The sequence below is a fragment of the Nicotiana tomentosiformis genome, chromosome 11 (assembly GCF_000390325.3).
Source record: "Nicotiana tomentosiformis chromosome 11, ASM39032v3, whole genome shotgun sequence".
NCBI classification, from domain to species: domain Eukaryota; kingdom Viridiplantae; phylum Streptophyta; class Magnoliopsida; order Solanales; family Solanaceae; genus Nicotiana; species Nicotiana tomentosiformis.
The window spans coordinates 117,882,386-117,899,975 of NC_090822.1; positions in this window are offsets into that span (position 1 = coordinate 117,882,386).

Sequence of the window (17,590 nt, forward strand, 5' to 3'; positions counted from 1 at the left end):
CTACAGCCCCAATTGTAGGGGAGTCCCCAACCACATAGAATACAATTGCCTTGCGCCATTTTTCAGTTTCTTCTTCCACTTCTTCTTTTTCTAATTCTACGACTTTAATACCATCTCGTATAGTAGGGGCGATGTAGCTCAGATTCATACCTTTGGAAGCATATTTGTTTCCTTCAAACAAATTCACCCAGGTCAGCTTGATTGGTGGATCATGCCCTAGGTCCAGTCTTCTTTGCGCCTTATTCGTCTCTGCCACTAGATTCCCATTTTGTGGGCGGTGTAATCTTCTCCGCTACCATCTTTGCTGGTGCGGTGCAAATTAGGTCATTCACATCCCCTCTAAGATCCTCCTGCTCTGAGTTGTCAGTTCCCATGGGTCGTCGATTAACCTTTGTCAATTTCACATTTGATAGTTCAATTCTGTGCGTTGCCTTTTTTGCCCGGCCCCTAGCCATTTCCGTCGAGGGCGTACGTTAGTAATCACCACTATCGTGCGCCTTGAGAGGAAAAGCTAGATCTATCCATGTTTTTTTATCACTGTAGGAAGCTCACAAAAGTGTGTGTGAAAAATTTCCTTACTTATGTAATAAATATTACTAGTACTTATTAGTTATACTTGTTTTAGCATGATTTATAGATTATGTTATTATTCATTATGGCTTATATTAGTAATATTTATTTTGTATAATTTTATTATTGAATATTTTAGTATAATGCTATGACTTATCTCATATTATTATGTTAATTTCTTGAAAAATACATTATATATAGTTGTATTTTATTAGGACTTAAAAAATATTTGGAACACAAGTTATATATTTTATGCTACGAATACTTTATCGGAAAAAATTCGAAAATTCGAAAAAATCCAAAAATTCCGAGAAAAATCGAGATTGAAAAATCTAACTTTGTTGGTTTGGTTTATAAATTTAAAAATCCGGCATCATTGGTTTGTTTGATAATTGAAAAATTCGAACCAACCCGACCCATGTACACCCCTAATTGTGTGTTCCTCTGCTATGGCCACCAGCGAAGTCTAACGGAATAGGCTTTTCGCAGTCATTTTTCCGACAAAATGTGGCTAGCCACTTATTTGCGGATGTATTGAAACTAAAAAGCAGTATAATGCAGGTTATCAAGAACTTCATTTTTAGCTATCAAATTATGTATGTTATGTAAAAAGTTGAAAACCATTGATAAACTTCAACTCATATTAGTGAGGTATTTATAGTTGAAATTCTCTCTTCTATTCACTACACATTCACATTTCTTAATCAAAAATTATGTCATATTGATTAATGTTAATTTAATGCATTTAATAGATTTTACTCGATCACGCTTTGTTCACATGAACCAGAGCTACAACTCTCCTTAAGAATTGGAGTATTCTTTTATCATGAACTAAGTATTTTCTAACATCATATTTTCGCCAAATGAACATTTGCCAATTTATAATGTCTCGTGTCAAAAAGAAAAATGCCAAAGTTTATTAATGTATGTAGTATTAGAATTCTATCCACCTACCTACTAGGTACGTCTCTTAGTAGTAATATTTACTCCACAGCTCTTAATCAAATATCTATTCTGCATTAACTATATATTGAACGTTAGTTTTTAGTTATAATGAAATTAAGTTTTTATAATATTTCGTTTTTTTATCTCGTCTTTGGAGTCTTTTTTTTTTTTGGTAATTAAAATTTTTTATTTACCAATTGAAAATATGTACAGAGTATTTGAAAACACCCAGCATATTTGGACAGTTGCCCCAAATATGCTAGCACCAACAAAAACAACAAGCCACCAGAGCAATTAAACAAAGGCTATCTATGGATAGAAATTGAGAGCCTCCAACTTCTTGATCAACCGAGCTTTTAGGCTCCTCTGCAAAGAACCTCTTGCACTATCAACCTAATAATCGTCTCTTGATTCCTTATCTTCTGATGAAAAATTCTCCTATTCCTCTCTTTTCATATATGATATATACAACATATGTTAGTGTAATTCTATAGATCTCAACCTCAACACTCCTTCTTTTTGCATATCTTATCGCCCATAAGATCTCATTTTGCCAGTTCATTACTCCTCTATCAATATTTTTCCACCATAATAATTTTTTCCATATGACTGTATAAAATGCACACTCAAAAACATCAGATAATTAATGTCTTCATTCGCAGCAGTGCATATAGGACAAGTAAGTTCAGTTATCAGCCCCCAATGTGCTAACTTGTCCCTTGTAAGAAGTCTCTTGTGAGCATCCAAGTACATGACAAAGTTCCATTTAGGTGCACCTAGACTATTGCATACTATCATCCTCCATTCGACTTTTACAAAATCACCTCTCAACTGTCCCTATATAGTTTTAATAGAGAACTTGTCAATCATTTGCATAGCGCTCTCCACATATCCAGCTTGGTTCAAGAACTTTTTGCCTTCAGGATCCTCTGTACCACCCATGAAGCTCGACTTGTTCTAGCTTCCCGGACTCGATCACCTTTTATATAAAAATGATGGACCCATATAACCTATAGCTTGTCCTTTTTGTTACTTAGACTCTACAACAACTTGCAAATTACAGCCTTATTCTATGTATATATGTCTAAGATGTTGAGCCCACCTGTAGTTCTTGGATAGCACAACTTACCCTAAGCTATTAGTGCCTTTTTTGAAACCTCACCCCCTAGTCCACAAGAACCTTCTACAAGTAGCCTCAATCAAGTGGACTACTTTTTCTGGTAATACAAATACCTAGGACCAGAAAACTTGTATTCAGAATAGGACAGTTTTAATCAGCTGGACTTTTCCAGCATATGATAGAAATCTAGTAGTCCATGACTTTATCCTACCTAGAGTTTTATCTGTTAGAGTTTGGCATTGTACTACAGACACTCTCTTTGTACTGAGAGGCACTCTCAGATATCTAAAAGGTAACTCACCCTTCACGAATCCTAGAACTTGCATAATGGCACACTGATCATCTGAACTTACTCCACCAAAATAAATGGAACTCTTCTCAATATTAGCAGTCAGACCAGAAACATGAGAAAATATTTGAAAAAACTCAAAAAGTATCTGGACCAATATAAAGTCACCCCTGTAGAAAAGTAAAAGATCATCTGCAAAACTCAATTGAATGAGTTGCATTTTTGCATATCTCTTGTCTTTGGAGTTGTTAATTGAAAATGATCTTTAAAAAGAAAATTTACATGCTATAACTAACTTTAGGAGTGTTCGTCAGTTTTCTTCTATAAAAAATAAATCAATTAAGTCAGTTTTTCAAATATTAGAACCAAATCAAACCAACTAACTTGGTTTTTTATAGGCTCGTTTAAGTCAATTTTTGTTGGTTTTTCGGTTATTTTGGTTTCTTGTCTGTTTTTTCCTTAAATATAAGACATTTTCTAAGTACATCTTCCGCCAACTATATTCTAGCACAACATTATCGAACCAATTATTCTTTAAACAAATTTGCAATTTATTAAGATATATTGATAGTATATATAATTAAATTAAATAGTGATGAGTAATTTAGGGACTCAATTAAAGAAACATTATTTTTAATATGAAATAGATTCTTGAACTTAGCAAAATAAAACTACCATCAAACTTGAATATAAAGGCAAAGAACTTAATTATTATCATGACAAAGAACTAGACTACCAACTAAGAGTACAAATGATTAAATATCTATCATAAATTTTTTATATAAACATATACATATAAATGTGTAATAATAAAATTTGTGGTTACTCTTTTGTCTTTAATTCATGCTAAGCAGTTAATCATTATTTTGCAAAGACAACATATACAACAAAATAAATAGAAAAGAGAGAGGGTGTCCTAGGCACTGTAATTAAGCAGAATATTTATATGTATATATTCTACACTATAGTTGTAACGACCCGACTGCGTCGTTCGGTGGTTTGTGACCATGAACAGCTTCACTTCAGGTATTATGACTTGTACGCATAGTCGGGATTGAATTTCGGGAAGTTCGGGATTGAATTGGAAAGAAAATTCTCATTTCGAAAGCTTTAAGTTGGAAGAATTGACTAAGATTGAATTTTAGAGTAAACGGGCTCAGATTCGAGGTTTGAAGATTTCAGTAGGTTTGTATGATGACTTCGGACTTGGGCGTATGATCGGATCGGATTTTGGTTGCCCCGGGAGCGTTTCGGCACCTATTGTGGAAGTTAGTATTTTGGAAGAATTCCATAAATTTGGGTTGGAGTGCATTTCAATGTTATCGATGTCCGTTTGGAATTCAGAGTTTGAGAATAGCTCCGTATGGTGATTTCGGTATTGGGAGCGCGCCCGGAAGTGGATTTGGAGGTCCGTAGGTCATTTTGAAGTCGTTTGGCGAAAGTTAGAAATTCGAAGGTTTTTGAGAAGTTTGACCGGAAGTAAATTTTTTGATATTGGGGTCGAAATCCGATTTCGGAAGTTGGAGTAGGTCTGCAATGTCAAATGTGACTTGTGTGCAAAATTTGAGGGCAATCGGGCGTGATTTGATAGGTTTCGGCATCGAATGAGGAAGTTTTGAAATTCTAAAGTTCATTAAGCTTGAAATGGGGTACGATTCATGAATTCGACGTTGTTTGATGTGATTTGAAGGCTCGACTAAGTTCGTAATGTGTTTTGGGACGTATTGGTATAATTGGTTAAGGTCCGAGGGCCCCGTATGGATTCCGGGTGGTTAACGGATCGAATTTGGAATTTGAAGAAGGGCTGAAGCAGCTAAGCATATGGTGTAACCGCACCTGCGTGAAGAGGGCCGCAGGTGCGGGAAAATGGCTCACAGAGGCGGAAGGGGACAGGCTGCTGAGAACCGCAGGAGCGGGAAGATTTGCGCACCTGTGAAGGCGCAGGTGCGAAGAGAGCAACGCAGGAGAGGACACGCAGATGCGCCGCATGGAGAGCATGTGCGAAAATGTTGGGCCGAGCTAGAGCCGTACCTGCGATGGGATTTCGGCAGGTGCGAAAGTCGGGGCTGGGCAGTGTCTTCTTTAAAGCGAGGGTTTGGCTCTATCTCATTTCATTTTCACCCATGAGAGCTGATTTTGGAGCACATTGGAGTGCCATCTTCATCAATCATAATGGGGTAAGTGCTTTCTTCACGATTTTGAGTTAAATACATGAGTTTATATGGATTTGAATATGGAAATTAGTAGAAATTGGGGCTTGGGTGAAAAATCTAGAATCTTGTATATTTGAATTTTGACCACGAATTTTGGGCATAGAATTGAGAATAAATTATATATTTGAGTCTGTGATGTCATGGGCAGAGTTTATCTTCGAAAATTTTCGGAATTCGGGCACGTGGGCCAAGGATGATTTTATCGACTTTTCAAGCGGAGTTGGGAATTATTGTAAATAGGATTATAATGAGTATTTGAGTATATATAAATGAGTTTGCACAATTATTGACTAGTTTTGGAGCGTTGGGTATCGGTTTGAGTCGTCGGAAGGTCTTGGGAGCCGGTTATGGAACTTCGGAGCGAGGTAAGTCTCCTTTCTATCCTTGTAAGAGGGAATTTACCCCATAGATAAAATAATTCAATATGTGCTTGTATTTTTGGGGACTACGTACGCACGATGTGACGAGAGTATGTGTGTAGCTACTATTATACTTATGTTCGGGCAGTCTAGGACCCAAATCACGTTATACTCGCGATGCTTGCATCCTACTTGTTAATTTAATTGTTTAAAATAGATTGGAACTTGATAAGGGAATTTCAAAAGGGTTAGACTTCGCCTACTTGAGTTTTGTACGGGTCACTTGATCGTTAATGAGAATTGATATTTCTTTAAACATCAAACCTAAATAAATCCTTGATTTGGTTGTCTGAATGTGTTTATCTTTTGTGGAACGGACCGAACGCCTCAGCAGATTAAATAGATGTATCTATGGTTCGCACAATTCGACCATCTGGCACTGCACAATTTAAATATTTGTTTGATCGGGCCGTACGACCTCGGCATGATTTGCGCATGACTTAATTGATTGTTTTGAAAATTATTGATAATTGATATGGCCTCATTGGCTGGGGATTTAAATTGTTAAAAGATGAAGATAAATTTGGAAATACCCTATTAACAAGAGAATTATTTACCTATCTCATGTTATTATGTTTACCGTTGCCTCATAAAAATTCATAATTTATCATATCATTGGTATATTGATTATAACCTACAGTAAGTGTCCGAGTCAACCCCTCGTCACTACTTCTTCGAGGTTAGGCGGGATACTTACTGGGTACGCGTTGATTTACGTACTCTTGCTACACTTGCTGCATATTTTTTGTACAGGTACACATATGTTTAGCGGCCTTGTGGGCGTAGAGGCGCGATTATGGTGGGAATTTAGGTCAGCTGCATTCTATACGATGCTCCGCAACCAACAGAGTCTCCTTCGAAGTACTTACATTTTTCATGTCCAATTGTATTCCGGACAGCTGTTATATTTTATTTTACATTCTTAGTAAATTCTCATGCACTTATGACACCGAGTTTTGGGATGATTATAGGTTGCACTGTATTGGAATTATTTTTTAAAAATATTATTACGTATTTTGTGAACTCCATCTTCTGCTATTTAATTGAGGGGAATAACTATGATTTCAAAAATATTAAAATGAGAATTTACTAATTATTGGTGTTGGCTTGCCTGACAGTAGTGTCCAGTGCCATCGCGACCTTTCGAGGATTTTGGGTCGTGACAACATGGTATCAGAGCAGTAGGTTCACTTAGGTCTCACGAGTCATGAGCGAGTCTAGTAGAGTCTTGCGGATCGGTACAGAGACATCTGTACTTATCTTCGAGAGGCTACAGGGTTGTTAGGAGCACTTCCCTTCTTGATTCCTCATCGTGCGATTTGATTCCTTTGAAGCTTATGCCTTTATTTCTTTCCCATTCAATCTTATGCGACGTGAAACGCTAGTTCTAAATCGGGAATTGAGGAATTGTAATGGTACTACAGATGTGGTGCAGGATGTTTCTCCCTGCGTAGTTGATGCGACTATTATCATCGCCTTGTGGAAGGATATTCTGTCATTTCAGCTCAGTAGCTGTACTTCTGAGAGCTTTGAGGCTATGCACAGGTTGCTATGATGCTCGTGAGTTGTTATCGCACAGTATTGATGTGATGGTAGGATGCTTGCCTATGTCTTAGGGCAGTAAATGACTTGAAAGGAGGTTTACTCAGTGCATGATTCATAGATTCAGTATTTTATTTTCGACGGAGAAAAGGCAATTGAACTAAAAATATGATGGAGTAGCGGGACTCGATATTTTCGAGAATGGTGGAATCTTCGCCTGTGATGTGGCATCATCATCCTTGATTGGTTATAATATGTTAAGTTCGCCTGTGTTATGGTTTTCTTCAATTCGCCTTGGGGCAGAGTATTATAAATGATACCGAGAAAGCGTCTGTCAGAGGTCGCAGTATGCAGGGGTTCAGGATCGAATCGACATTCCTGGTATTGATGGCTCGAGAAAGATGATTTCCAGAAAGGTTTAAAGTTGGTAGCGATCTATCGGTTCAATTGCTACAGAGGTAGATTTTGATTTAAGGCAACAACTGGGCAGCAAAGGATGAGGAAGGATATGTGGGAGGTGCCTTGCGGTGGATAAACTTATAGAAGGCCAAGCGTGAGAAACAGGAGTCGGGTAGTTACTTAAAGGAGTGAGTTTGACCAAAGTGGGAGAGTGGGAGAGTAGCATGTGGGTTCTGTGATAGGATAGCTACACGCCTTGAGGAATGTTTAGAGTGATTTGGGAATGATGGTGGACGGTGATTGGGTCTACGGACTTAATTTGAAATATTGGCTATTATACGGCGGGAGATTGGATACAACAGAAAGGAGTTGCTTGATATGAAGAATGATACAACATGACTTTGGATTGGAATGTAGTGTCGCACCTTTAGTTGACGTCCATGAGGAGTGAACGGACTGGTGCAAGTGGTGAATAAGCTCGAACTCAGGATGATCTACTGATTTCGTAGTAATTATACCCAGTACAACGATGTTGGAATATGTCGGCATGTAATTTTCACAGGTGGGTTATCTCCTGTGAGCAGGTTAGTGGTCGTGTGGTGTTGACGAAACTTCTGCAAAGAATTCTACTGGCTACCCGGTAAGAGATTGAATATATAAATGTGGCTAGTGGTTCGGAGTGTTCATTAAAGGTTAATGGAAGGATTTCGAGGAATTTGGCGGGTTGATTGTGCTAGATCATGTCGATGAAGGAAGAATCTTGGTGGGTTTCAGGTTTATGCAATAGTAGCTTCAAGTTAAATGGGAGAGTCCCACCGCCCACAGTTGGATTGTATGGTCGTCTATTTGTAAGATTTCTGGTTATCGGCATATTGATGGGTTATTACGACTAAGGAAAGAGAACATCAGTGGTAATTTGAGCAAGCGATTTGAGGAATGTGTGCTATAGTTGGCCTTATCGGTTCATGTTCAGGCTTTGGGAAGACTCAGGATTTATGCTTCGTGTAGAGGCGAGTTGCAAGGAAGATAATTCGACCAGATGCTTCTTTGAGAGGGTGCTCATGTGCTAGCAGAGCCTTGTAGTTGATTATATTCGGGACCAAGTTAGAGTGGGTGACTCTCAATAACGGTCCTAGTGGATTCAAAAGTTAAGGTGTGGTGCCTAAGGATTTCGAGTCCATAGTATGGTTGAATATCGAGCTTTTGCAGCGGATTATGATAAAGGATCTTAGAGTGTTTCGTGTTATCATTGGTCTACGGGGTATCATAAGAGGAAGGGGAGCATGTAACTTTGGATTTATAGAAGAATCATCAGAATGGGTGTATCAGTTGAAGAAGCGATTATGCGCACAAGGAGGGCATGAAATGGTTCGTGGGTTTTGAGACAATGTGGTCTTGTGAAATAGGATCACTCAGGACGAGTGCGGATTGAGTTCGCCATGTTTTGAATGGAGCTATTATTATTCCTAAGGCAAGTCCAGGGTAAACTAGAAAGAGTCGGGTCGGTTAGCAATGGTTGAATCGGCATAATGATGGTAAGAATCAGCTCCTTCAGTGTGTTGGGTTATTCATGTGATTTGTGACGGTACATGCGAGGTTTGATGGTCGCCGTAACTGATCTTATTTGGAGGCTTTCGAGTATTATGGCTTGTTATGTGCAGATGGTTCCCGAAAGGGTTATGGTGGTTTAGAACACTACTTGAGGTTGGTATTTTCTACGGATATAAGGATTCAGTTGCGTGTTGCAATGGTTCTCTTGGAATGAGTTAAGTAAAAGGTTTCTATGAGATGAAGTGTTTACCCTATTAGTAGTTCGGAAGTTAAGATAAAATTCTTGTACTCTTATGCATTGGCATGATTAAGTGCAGTGATCGGCATGGGATTCGGAAGTTGAGGATCAAGGTTGCAGTTTGGTGTCGATAAGAATGTCAAGAGCTCGGATGAGCGGGAAAGGATTCAGATGGTTAGAGTAAGCTGGTATTGTCTTTAGCTCACCTGAGATCGGTGTCATGTGCAAGAGGCTTTGAGTAGTGATTTCGGATTTTTGATTTGCTTTACAGCATTTGTGCAGCCGATGGTATGGATGTGCAGACTTGTTATCTGGTGCGGAAGGTCGTGGGAGCACGTCCCACGGGAAGATTGTATAAGTGTAACATGTAGTCACTTGATTGATCGAAGATTGGAACCAAGTATGGAGATTGCGGTACTATTGTTCATGTGAGAATTTATGCCTGGAGGGCGCTCTGTTTATTTGGTTGTGGACTGTGGAGTTTTGTTCCGGATATGATGGTTGTTCTTGTGTGTTATGAGAAAAAGGGTTATTATGAACCCTTGAAAGGTTATTAGACTAGTACGGTGCGATCTGAATTGGCTTAAGGTCCGTGGGTGGATCTAGATATGAATGTGGGCTCTATGTCGGGCCGGAGGTATTCATTTTAGCATAGCGCTCCTTATGAAGGAGTATTCGGACGTTGGATGTTAATTCGTCATCGGCTATTTCATGTAATACTATATTGTGCTGCGTGAGTTGTGAAACAGCTTGATGATTTCATATGTGTTGAGGTTCCGCGTAGCGATAGTGTTATGTGAGCAGGATGGCTCTCGAGAGTTAGATCATATATTGCACCTTAGTTGTGTTTGAGTTTTGTAGCGTATGGCGCTATCTGTCTCCCAAAGGATGGTATTATGCACTTGGCGTGTTTGTGGCCGATATTCGAGTATTTCGCAGGCATAAGCATTTTAGCTCGGTAACTAATTCCTTACAAGTTATTATGTGTGAATCAGGTGGCATGCCGCCACAGACATGTTGTTTGGATCGGGTTGCACGCCGCAAACAGTGTGATGTTGAGTACAGTTCCCTATATCTATTCTTGTGTGTTTTGTTTCTCACTTTCTGAGGAACGTTCATAACGCCTTTTCGGTTGTTTAATTAGTTACGTGGGTAGAGTAGTTCTTTCCAGAGTTCGTTTTCCTTATGTATCATATTCAAGTTTGTAGCTTATTGGCACATTGTGGCATCACATGAAACTTTTGGCAGTGCCTGAGGTGGCTTATTGCCTGGGCAACTTATACTGGGTGAGACGAGATTTTTGGATCTGGGATTAGTATGATCGGATTATGTGAAGCATATTAAAGAGAAAATACCATTATTCGGTTCATAATGGGGTGATGATTCTAGTCAAGAGGAGAGATTCAATGATTTGTTGGCTTGGCAGTTAGTTATAAATTTCTATACGTCTCTTCCGTTGTGGAGGTATTGCCAGAGTTAAAACGAGACTTATATATGTCATGAGGTGTATTGTGATCATCAAATTCGTGAGATTTAGGCTATTGTTGTCAGGGGATGTTATGGGTCATGTAAGTTATGCAGTGCGTAGTGTGGATCCAGCAAAGGTATGCAATCATGTATTGGTGCATCGTATAGAGATTGATACGACGTCCGTATGATAGAAGCAGGCATGGCAGAGAAATCCGGATGTTGGAATTGGGCTTTAAGGCCTATTTGGCTAAGTAAAAGGGAAATTCTTAATATTAGCTCGAGCTAATGTGCTCAACTAAGTTGTGATAGCACGGGTAGGTGCATGAGGTGTTAAACAGTGATTTCGGACAACTCCAGCGCAATTCTTAGCACGTTCGAGGACGAACGTATGTTTAAGTGGGAGAGAATGTAACAACCCGACCGATCGTTTTGAGCTCTAGCGCGTCGTTCGGCGGTTTGAGGCCATGAGTAGCTTCACTTAAGGTATTATGACTTGTACGCGTGGTCGGGATTGAATTTCGGGAAGTTCAGAGTTGAATTGGAAAGAAAATTCTCATTTCAAAAGCTTTAAGTTGGAAGAATTGACTAAGATTGGATTTTAGAATAAACGGCCTCAAAATCAGGATTTGAAGGTTCCAGTAGGTTCATATGATGACTTCGAACTTGGGCGTATGTTCGGATCGGGTTTTGGTTGCCCCGGGAGCGTTTCGGCACATATTGTGGAAGTTAACATTTTGGAAAAATTTCATAAATTTGGGTTGAAGTGTATTTTAATATCATCGATGTATGTTTGGAATTCCGAGTCTGAGAATAGCTCCGTATAGTGATTTCGGTATTTGGAGCGCGTCCGGAAGTGGATTTGGAGGTCCATAGGTCATATTGGAGTCGTTTGGCGAAAGTTAGAAATTCAAAGGTTTTTGAGAAGTTTGACCGGAAGTAGACCTTTTGATATCGGGGTCGGAATCCGATTCCGGAAGTTGGAGTAGGTCCGTAATGTCAAATGTGACTTGTGTGAAAAATTTGAGGGCAATCGGGCGTGATTTGATAGGTTTCAGCATCGAATGAGGAAGTTTGAAATTTTAAAGTTCATTAAGCTTGAAATGGGGTGCGATTCATGAATTCGACGTTATTTGATGTGATTTGAAGGCTCGTCTATGTTCGTAATGTATTTTGGGACGTGTTGGTATAATTAGTTAAGGTCCCGAAGGCCCCGGGTGGATTTCGGGTGGTTAAAGGATTAAATTTGAAATTTGAAGAAGGGCTGAAGCAGCTGAGCATCTGGTGTAAGCGCACCTGCGTGAAGAGGGCTGCAGGTGCGGGAAAATGGCTCGCAGAAGCGGAAGGGGATAGGCTGCTGAGAACCGCAAGAGCGGAAAGATTTGCGCACCTGCGAAGGCGCAGGTACGAAGAGAGCAACGCAGGAGCGCATGTGCGAAAATGTTGGGCCGCGCTGGAGCCGCACCTGCGATGGGATTTCCGCAGGTGCGGGACCGCAGATGCGGCCAAGGCACCGCAGGTGCGGAAGTCGGGGTTGGACAGTGTCTTCTTTAAGGCGAGGGTTTGGCTCTATCTCATTTCATTTTCGCCCATGGGATCCGATTTTGGAGCACATTGGAGTGCCATCTTCATCAATCATAATGGGGTAAGTACTTTCTTCACAATTTTGAGTTAAATACATGAGTTTATATGGATTTGAACATGGGAATTAGTAAAAATTGGGGCTTGGGTGGAAAAACCTAGAATCTTGTATATTTGGATTTTGACCACGAATTTTGGGCATAGAATTGAGAATAAATTATATATTTGAGTCCGTGATGTCATGGGAAAAGTTTATCTTCGAAAATTTTAGGAATCCGGGCACGTGGGCCCGAGGGTGATTTTATCGACTTTTCAACCGGAGTTGAAAATTATTGTAAATAGGATTATAATGAGTATTTGAGTATATATTAATGGGTTTGCATAATTATTGAGTAGTTTTGGAGCGTTGGGCATCGGTTTGAGTCGTCGGAGGGTCTTGGGAGCCGGTTATGGAACTTCGGAGCGAGGTAAGTCTCCTTTCTAACCTTGTAAGAGGGAATTTACCCCACAGGTAAAAAAATTCAATATGTGCTATGTATTTGTGGGGGCTACGTACGTACGAGGTGACAAGAGTCCGTGCGTAGTTACTATTATGCTTATGTTCGGGTAGTCTAGGACCCAAATCATGTTATACTCGCGATGCTTGCATCCTACTTGTTAATTTAACCGTTTAAAACAGACTGGAATTTGATAAAGGAATTTCAAAAGTGTTAGACTTCACCTACTTGGGTTTTGGACGGGTCAGTTGACCATTAATGAGAATTGATATTTCTTTAAACATCAAACCTAAATAAATCCTTGATTTGGTTGTGTGAATATGTTTATCTTTTGTGGAACGGACCGAACGCCTCAGCAGATTAAATAGATGTATCTATGGTTCGCACCATTCGACCATCTGGTACTGCACAATTTAAGTATTTGTTGGATCGGGGCGTACGACCTCGGCATGATTTGCGCATGACTTAATTGATTATTTTGAAAATTATTGATAATTGATATGGCTTCATTGGCCGGGGATTTAAATTGTTAAAAGATGAAGATAAATTTGGAAATCCCCTATTAACAAGAGAATTATTTACTTGTCTCATGTTATTGTGTTTACCGCTGCCTCATAAAAATCCATAATTTATCATATCATTGGTATATTGATTATAGCCCATAGTAAGTGTCCCAGTCGACCCCTCGTCACTACTTCTTCGAGGTTAGATGGGATACTTACTGGGTACGTGTTGATTTACGTACTCTTGCTATACTTGCTGCACAGTTTTTGTACAGGTACACATATGTTTAGCGACCTTGTGGGCGTAGAGGCGCGATTATGGTGGGAATTTAAGTGAGCTGCATTCTATACGATGCTCCGCAACCAACAGAGTCTGCTTCAGAGTATTTACATTTTTCCTATCCAATTGTATTCCGGACAGCTGTTGTATTTTATTTTATATTCTTAGTAAATGCTCATGCACTTGTGACACCGGGTTTTGGGATGATTATGGGTTGCACTGTATTGGAATTCTTTTTTTAAAGATATTATTACGTATTTTGTAAACTCCATCTTCTGCTATTTAATTGAGGGGAATAACTATGATTTCAAAAATATTAAAATGAGAATTTATTAATTATTGGTGTTGCCTTGCCTGACAGTAGTGTCCGGCGCCATCGCGACCTTTCGAGGATTTTGGGTCATGACAATAGTATAAAAACAAGTAGTATTTCTTTATTTATTTTTCCAGATCCTACTCCGTAATTATGAGTAATTATACCTTAGTAGGAATGATGATCTTGGCTGCTCCACCACAGCCTCTAGTGTGTGGACTTGGTGGGCAGGGAATGAAATTCCTCAACATCTTATCAAGACAAAAGAAAATCAGACATGGGTAGCATTTTTTGCAGTGCATGATATATAAACACTCGTTATTGCACTCTTTTTGTAAACCTTATCATTTGACGGACGGATTCCTGCACCACGCAGTTCGTTAACAATCGCATCGCCCGCAATCTTGGTGTTTCCTCCATACTTCAGTACTGCAGCCCAGAAGTAGTCAGTATCTTTTATTGTTTGGCTAGAGCAATAGCCATGATCCCTCCATTCATGTTTCCACAGTATGTCATCGGAGCGACCCCGGATCAGACTATATCCAGTACTGTTTGCGGGCCAAAGCCCATGCAAGGTGAAACTTGTTGGAAGTTGGAACATGATTGTTGCAGTTATTTCTCCTACAGAACGTGGGTGCCCATTGTAATACGATTTGCATATTATCATAGGTGGTCGATTGAGAAATTACTTGATGGGGGACTGTAGTGAAACTAAAAAACAGTACAATTTAAGTTACCAACAACTTTATTTTAATTTTGCTATGTAAAATGATGAAAACAATCGTTGAACATCAACTCATATTTATAGTTGAAATCCTCACTTCTATAATGTTAAAATTTAATGGTATTTAATAGGTTGTTATTAGAATAATTTTTTGGACCTAATTAATATTTCCACCAGAAGAACATTTGCCAAAGTATGTTAATGTACGTAGTACTAGAATTCTATTCACCTACCAACAAAGGTTGCACGTGGTAGAGCGGTAAGTACTCAATCATTCTTAACCAGATGTCTCGGGTTCGAGTCCTGTATATGGAGTCACTTTTATTAAGGAACACTTTATCCTCCAATGTGGAACTTTTCGACACAAATCCGAATTTAGTCGACCCCAATGCGTAGTTACTTTTTAAATCAAAAATAAAAAGGAATTCTATTCACCTACCTGCTAGGTCCGTCTCCTAATAGTAATATTAATGACTCCACGTACAGGTCTAAATCAAATTTCTATTCTGCATTAACTACGCATTTAACCTTAGTTTTTAGCTATAATGAAATTAGTTTTTATTAGAGTTTCGTTTTTTTCGTTCCCGTCAAACCAACCATGGCCAAGGGGCTTCTTTTCTCAACTAGTAGTATATTTAAAACCAAGCTCGTCCCTTGCGTCGCTCTCTTTTCCTTAAAATCTATAATTATTATCTAACCTAACTATGCATAATTAATTTAACTTTAAATTTAAATTCAAAAAAAATTAATTATTACCTAACCTAACTAATTTTGTCCTAAAATTATCAAGCGGCTTTTTATTATGTTGTCACTTCATGTTAAATTGTGTCCCTTGTAAACGAAAGAGCTCATGCCATAAATTGCTAATGAAGACCGAGTCCTCAGTCGCGGACAATTGAGTGTGGCATTCCATGAAATGAATATATCAGTCAATGACGTTGCCCTTGATTGTTGGTAGAGAAGAAAATCCGCTTGAAACAAAGATTCTATTTTCAATAGTTTCAAAAACTCGAAGGAGCTTAGCCTTATTCAAAAGGAATTGATAGAAAGACTTTTCTCTCTCAGATTATCTCCTGCAACAAGATAAGAGGTAAGAGGTGTCTTTGCCTTTCCTATATATAGAAAATAGATTATTATTATGTGTGCGTGTAGAATTTTTGAGAACTTCAAATTGTCCAATGAAATATGCACGAGTGTACTAAAATATATCTCACAAGATGAAACTGCAAGTTTTAATAAACGATAAACCAAGCACGTGCAACACATCAATTTTTCGTCCCTTGCATCGCTCTCTTTTCCTTAAAATCTAACCTTGTAAGGTCGGATACCGTGCATAATTTGGTAAATACCGAATTACCATATCGAAATCGAAAATTTTGGTATTTGATATTCGATATTTTGGTATTCGGTATGATATTTGGTTTAAATTTTAAAAAATATTGGTATTAGGTATGGTATTATGTATTTTAAAATAAAATACAAAAATACCAATACCGTACCGAAATATATATTATATTACACAATACACATATTATTAATTATGACATAAATATAAAAATCTAAAATTTTACTTAACGTTATTCTCTAAATTTATCAATTAACTCTAAGCAAGCAACAAGACATTTCTAATGATCAAATTTTTTCTTTTATGTACGATTTTCTCTCTCTGGGTTGATATTTATTAGTTTTGGACAAAACTTTTGTCAACAAATATTTTTAGTTTTGTACTTTTGAGTACAATATTAGAGTCTGTGACTCTAAGCATTAGTTAGTATTCAAACCGAATAAATCGAAACCGAAAGGAGAAAAATCGAACCATACCGAATTTAATTAGGTACGGTATTGGTATTGCATTTTAAAAAATCGAATACCGAAAATACCGAATCAAAATATCTAAATACCGTACCGTACCGATCGATAAACACTCCAGTAAGGAATGTCCAACAAAAAACTTTACTATTAATTTTCTCCTCTACAAGTCAAACCAAGCACGTGCAACTTGGAACATTTAACTCCCATCTTGTCTAAGTAAATACATTTAACTCCCATCTTGTCTAAGAAAACACAGTACCTCTACTTGACTTGGTTGGTTGGAACTTGGAACTTGGAAATTGGGTCCATTAAAATTTTAAACTATGTTTTTTATGCACATTCTTTAAGAGAGTGATTATGATTTTTTTTTCCCTGTATCGTTTTAATGAAAAATATATTCTCTTCTATTTCAATTAAAATATGAGACATCAAGTTCTCTTGAGTAGGTATGTAAAAACATACTTAGAAAATAACATGGAAAGGAAAGGAAATACATCTTTGTAACTTGAAAATTCATTTCATCCTTCTTGTTTCAGTCCAAATTACACATTAAGTTACATCTACCATAAAAGAGCTAAGGCATTCAGATACTCTATCTAAGGCACCTGTGGCGGATCCAATAATAGGTTCACAGGTTCGGCAAAACCTATAGTAGATTTTGGGTCGTGATATACTCAAATTCCGACGAATTTATAATTTGATGGAAGAATACAATGCTGAATAAAACATATTCGGATATGGTGATTATAGAAAAATGTCAATGCCAATGCCAATTAGGTGAATGACATTGATGTCTTTTGTAAATAATCTTAGCTTCAAAGTGTAAAGCTACTCCAAGGATGAGTGCTAGCACCAAACGTAGTTCCAACTGCAATTTTCAAGAATTCTAGGTAAAAAATAGTTTACATTATATCGAGGATCTGTTTAGATCTACTATGGAACAACCTAATTACCTGTAACACTCTTGATGCTGTAGCAGTAGCCCTACTGAAGTCTTTCTGAGCAAAAGCACTTGCTAGTATTGCCTGATCATACGGAAAAAGAAAGGTCAAAGTTATGAATTTAGTTTACAATTGTTGATCATGCTCATGCTTTTGCAGGTTAGAAGATTGAAACTCTACTTCTCA